We start from the raw sequence: 6,360 nt of genomic DNA on the forward strand, positions 1-6,360 counted from the left end.
TGATAAAATGATAAGAGAAAACTATGATGAGCGAGAAAATATAATGAGAGAGAATAAGGAGAGATAAGTGATATGAAAGAATAAATAAATAAATAAATATATTTTTGATATTTGATATTAATGGAGAAAATTTTAGTTTTAAGTCAAGAGTATTTTTGGAATAAGGGAATATTTTGATTGATGAAAATAAGATAATGGCTCATTGAAGGGAAGGTACATGGGAATGAGTTATTACCCAATTTCAAGAATTCATTCCCTTATTTGTATTCCTATTCCTATAATCCAAACATTAACAATGGGAATCAATGATTCTCATTCCCATTCCCCACTCCTATTATCCTAAACCAAACGCCCCCTAAGTTTATTCAAAATAAACTATACATACATCAACTCATCTTCTTTTTCCACTTTCCCCATCAAATCATATTTTCCTACATAAAAATAAACTAACAAACAAGATAATTACTTAAATTATAAAGTTAGAGTGATATTAGAGGTTGGCGATCGGCTTAAATGTCAATATGTATATCTTGCTACTTACAAATAATGTAGCACGATGAATTTGAATGCATTTGTCACCAATTTGTTAGTTTTTCTGCCCTTACGGTTCATATGCAAACATGAAACGTCAATTGTTTGAATTGATAACTATTGCATTGAGAACTAAAGGAATTGATATCCTTGCCAGCACTACTATGCTTGCAAGCCCTACATTTCAACACCTTTCTCTCCACCTCTCCACTAGGTATAAGTATCCTAAATATGTTACAACCTATTTCATCATATCAAATTGTACCTACAAGTATCTTAAATATGATACAACCTATATGATACAACCTATTTCACCACATCAAATTGTAGCTACAAGAATCCTAAACATGATAAACAACCTATTTCATCATATCAAATTGTAACTACAAGTATCCTAAATATGATACAACCTATTTCACCTGCACAACAAACTGTAGCTACAAAAATCATGTTAGATTTCAATTCCAATATAGGATAAAGTAAATTACAAATTTGATGCATAAAAAATTACAAGAACTCTTAAGTAAACATTGAATCTATTACAAATAATCAGATAGTACCTTACAATAAAAAAAAATCAAAAATACAAGTGTCTCCAATCACACTGAACTCATGGCAAATTGAGACCTGCACAAATAACAGTACGATTTCAAACAATACCTTACGATAATAAATCAAAAATAAAATTAGTTAATATAAGAATTAAATCAGATATCTATAGCATTATAGGTACGGACATCTAAGGCATTATAGTTAATAACATTTTATGCATTACCGTGGAGGTTTGAGGGCTTCAACTGTTGATTATTTAAAAAAAATAGAATCTACGTTTCCACCATTGACTGGTTTACAAGGAAGCTAAATGAAATCATGATATGGTATTTCATGAGTTACAAAAGTCCAATTCTTCTCAAATCTGAATTTTTGAATGTTATCTTCTCTTGCTTTAATTGAATTCATTTATGCGAATTGTCCATGGTAGCTCCTAATATGTTGCTCATATAGCTTGTCTTGTTAAACCCATGTCTACAATTGGTGTTCTTGGCACGAACCATATTGTATCCTACTAAAATTTTGTTGCACCTTTCCACATCCCAGGTTGTAGCCGTGAGCAATGCAATAGCTAGTACAAGATCAGAAGATTTGGGTTGGAAGATGAGATCTATTCACGTGTTGCCTATGTTTATATTACCTGGCTTGTCAAATGTTATGTACTCATCACTTTTGAGCCTCACAAGATTGCGTAAATATCTAAAATTCTTCACCCAACATTAGACAATTTTCCAATATTATCTTTCAAATATTGCAACTCTTTGTATCATATATTCTACAAAACAAAATTTATTTGCATTTAAAGTTGTTCACCTATCTTTTTTTTTTTTACATTACTGTAACTATTAGGAGATTTCATCTTGACAGAAAATCTCCTTCCCCCAACGTGCCATACTTATGCATCTTCTGAACATTTGTATCTTTTTATCTTCAGATGATGTAATTGGTTAGGTCTAACAAATTAACAAACTAGTCTAGATGCATATTAGAATAGATGCAACATTTACTTCCAAGTGCCTCAAAGTATGGAATTATTTATGCAATTTTATAGAAGAAGTTAGTTTAGCAGCAATGGTTGTTCATATACTATGTTATATGATTGATTATCCTTTCTAAGAAAATGACTTGATTGCTTGTCTTAAAGGTTTTAGCGCTACTTGGTGTTAGGTATTGTGAGTCTAGTACTACATTGATATTTTAAGTTTAGGAATTCTATTATTGAGTCAATACATACACATAATTATCCCTTTATAACAATAAAAATAGAATTTCTCCTTTTTCTCCAAAACTCATCATCGTATTAGAGCACCCTTCTAACATTACAGTGTTCCAAAAGAGGTATTCCACTCCTTAGAAGGTTACCCGTCTCCCCTCATCCACTTTCTCTCTTCTTCTTCTTCTTCTTCTTCTTCTTCTTCTCTAATAACATGTGATTTCCTCTGCAACTATGTCCACCGACTCATCTTTGATATATATTTTTCTTGCATAACAAGATAGCTTACAAATCTAACTATTATTCCAGGCAGTGGCTAGCCGAGGCCAGGCAGCCACCAGCTGTGCCAGGCAGCGGCCAGCTGGGGCCAAGCAGTGACCAGTCGAGGCCAGGAAGCGGCCACCCGCGGCCAGCAATGGCTTGCCACTACCAGCGGCGGCAAGCAGCGGCCTGCCGCGGCCAGCAGCGGCAAGCAGCGACCAGTAGCAGCTACGAGAGGGGAGAGCGGAGAGAGGAGAGAGGAGAGAAGAGAGGGACTTGCCAGGACAGCAGCGGCCTGCCGCGGCCAGCAGCGGCCTGCTGCGGCCTGCCGCGGCCAGCAGCGGCTAGTCGCAGCTATGAGAGGGGAGAGGGGAGAGGGGAGAGCGGAGAGAGGAGAGGGACTTACCAGGACACACTGCCGCCACCACTGGAGATCTCTGTGGCAGCCGCTAGCCGGGGCCAGGCAGCGGCCAACTGGGGTAAAGTAGTGACCAGCCAGGGCCAGGAAGCGGCCACCCGCGGCCAGCAGTGGCCTGCCGCGGCAAGCAGTGGCTTGGCGCGGCAAGCAGCGGCCTGCCGCGGCTAGCCGCGGCAAGCAGTGGCCAGTCGCAGCTACGAGAGGGGAGAGGGGAGAGCGGAGAGAGGAGAGAAGAGAGGGACTTACCAGGACAGCAGCAGCCTGCCACGGCCAACCGCGACAAGCAGCGACCAGTCGCAGCTACGAGAGGGGAGAGGGGAGAGGGGAGAGCAGAGAGAGGAGAGAAGAGAGGGACTTACCAGGACACACTGCCGCCACCGCTAGAGATCTCTGTGGCCGCCGCCTAAAATTGCTGCCTTGGGAGAGAAGAAGAGATGAGTGGGAAATGGGGAACGAGATCTGTATTATACAAAGGGAATGAGACCTGGAGTTTAGATCTAGATTTTTTTTTGGGAACAAATATTATTTTTGTCGTCAATTTCGTCCCTAAATCTAAGATAAATTTATAAAATTGTTCCCAAATTTAAGACGAATCTTAGATTCATCCCAAAATTTAAAAAATTAAAATAAAATTGAAAACTTTAAATATGGACATAGAGATATTGAAATTTCATGAAATAAGTTTTTATATGTTCATAATATTCTTTTAATCATAAAAATTTCCTCATCCGTAATTTTGAGTAAATATATTGAATACAGTGAATTATGAACCCGAATTTGATCAAATTCTGAGGACATTTTTATGATCAAGAGAATATTGCAAACATATAGAAACTTATTTCATAAAATTTTGACATCTCTAAATCTATATTTAGTATTTTTTTATTCTTTTTTTTCTTTTTCTTTTAATTTTTCAATTCTGGGATGAATCCAAGATTCATCCCAGATTTGGGGACGAATCCATATATTTGTTCCCAAACAAACCCATAGATTTGTCCCAAATCTGGGACAAATGCTGGATTCCTCCCAGAATTAAAAATAAAAAATAAAAAGAAAAAGAATCATAATTAGAATCAGAATCAAAAGCTTTAAATATGGACTTAGAGAGGTCAAAATTTCATGAAATAAGTTTCAATGTGTTCATAATATTCATCTAATCATAAAAATGTCCTTATCCATACTTTTGATCAAATATATTAAGTGTGGTGAAATTTTAACCCAAATTTAACCTAATTTATGTTAAAATTTTACCACACTCAATATATTTGGTCAAAATTATGGATGAGCTCATTTTTATGATCAAATATTACAAACACATAGAAACTTGTTTTATATAATTTTGACATCTCTAGGTCCATATTTACTGTTTCTGATTTTTTTTTCTTTTAATTTTTTAATTTTGGGATGAATCTAGGATTCGTCCCATATTTAGGGACGAATCCATAGATTTGTCCCTAAATGAATTCATAGATTTGTCCCAAAATCTGGGACAAATGTTGGATTCGCCCCATAATTAAAAAAAATAAAAAATAAAAAGAAAAAGAATCAGAAGCTTTAAATATGAGCTTAGAGATGTTGGAATTTCATGAAATAAGTTTCTATGTATTTGTAATATTCTCCTGATAATAAAAATATCTTTATCTATAATTTTGACCAAATATATTGAGTGTGATGAATTTTTAATCCAAATTTAACCTAATTCATATTAAAAATTCACTACACTCAATATATTTGTTTCAAATTATGAATTAGAGTATTTTTATGATCAGGAGAATATTACGAACACATAGAAACTTATTTCATGAAATTCCGACATTTCTAGATCTATATTTAGTGTTTCATATTTTTTTAAATTTTTTTTTCAATTCTAGGACGAATTCAAGATTCATCCTAGATTTGGGAATAAATTCATAAATTCATCCAAGTTTTGGGAACAAATCCTAGATTCATCCCAGAATTAAAACTATTTAAAAAAAAAGAATCAAAAACACTAAATATGGACTTAGATATGTCAAAATTTTATGAAACAAGTTTTTATGTGTTCATAATATTCTCTTGATCATAAAATATCCCCATCCATAATTTTGACCAAATATATTAAGTGTGGTGAATTTTTAACTTAAATTTAACCTAATTAATCTTTAAAAATCACCACAGTCAATATATTTGGTCAAAATTACGGATGGGGACATTTTTATGATTAAGAGAATATTATAAATACATAGAAACTTATTTCATGATATTCAAACATCTCCAGGTTCATATTTAGTGCTTTCGATTTTTTTTTCCTTTTTTTTTTTATAAAATATTTACAATTATGGAGTTTAGCTTTGTATCTTTTGTATGAAGTTTAGTTTTTTGGCTTCCTGTAATTGTGTTGATATGGTTGTGTCAGGGCAGACCGACTCGTAGTTAGTTGTTTTGTGGTTTTATGTTTGTTACTTTGTGACTTCCGTTGTGTTTTATTATATTCGTGTGGGATCCTTATTATACAACTGCATGGTTATGTTCTTTTTGTTCCAGCTATGTGAGCTATGTATATAACTGCATGGTTTTGTATGTTCCAATCGCATGGGCTGTTGTTAATAGCTTGTGAGTAGCCTTGTGGCATTGTATATATGTTTCAATTGTCATTGCTATAGGGGAGTTACTGTTCAATTTTTATTGGATAACCTTACCCTCGAGGCATGATAATTTATTGGTATCAAAGCCATAGGCTTATAGGGCCTATTTTCTTGTGTCTTTGGATTTTTATGATTTTTTTTTCGATATTGTTGGTACACCAAGGTTATTTTGATGTGATCAAACAAGTTAAGTTAGGTCATGTTATGTTTAACCCTGTGTCTAAGTGTGTAGGAGTTTAGGAGCATAGGAAGTCAAGCAAAAGATGCAGCTAGCGAGAAGGACGACATGGGAGAGAGCCGACGGGCTCGGTGCGTTTGAGGGACGAGGTGCTGCCAAAGAGTGCGCGGGCGGACGAGAAGAAGGTGCACGACATTTCTGAGGGATGAGAAGCCGGAGCGGAATTTTGCTCGAGAAAGCCAGAAGTTAGGTTCGGGTGAGCCCTATTCTATATAGCTGAAATCACCCTAGTGAGCGAAGCCAGAGAGAAAGACCTGGATTGAGGCGAGTAGCACCGGAGTAGAGGACCCAGACTGAAAAAGTCAACCCTATTGACTTTGTGGGTCTGGGCGCCCAGATCCATTTCGAGCGCCTAGAGTCCGGGTGCCCGGAACTTGATTTTTATCATGTTCGACGTGGATGTTGACCAACGCGTCGGGGATAGAATTCTATCCCACTCCAAGTGCCTGGAACTCCTCCATGTGCCCCGACCAAGGTTATAAATACAGCCTTGGTCCAGAAACTAAATAACAACAAGCAATTT

The sequence above is a fragment of the Zingiber officinale genome, chromosome 3A (genome assembly GCF_018446385.1).
Source record: "Zingiber officinale cultivar Zhangliang chromosome 3A, Zo_v1.1, whole genome shotgun sequence".
Lineage (NCBI taxonomy): Eukaryota > Viridiplantae > Streptophyta > Magnoliopsida > Zingiberales > Zingiberaceae > Zingiber > Zingiber officinale.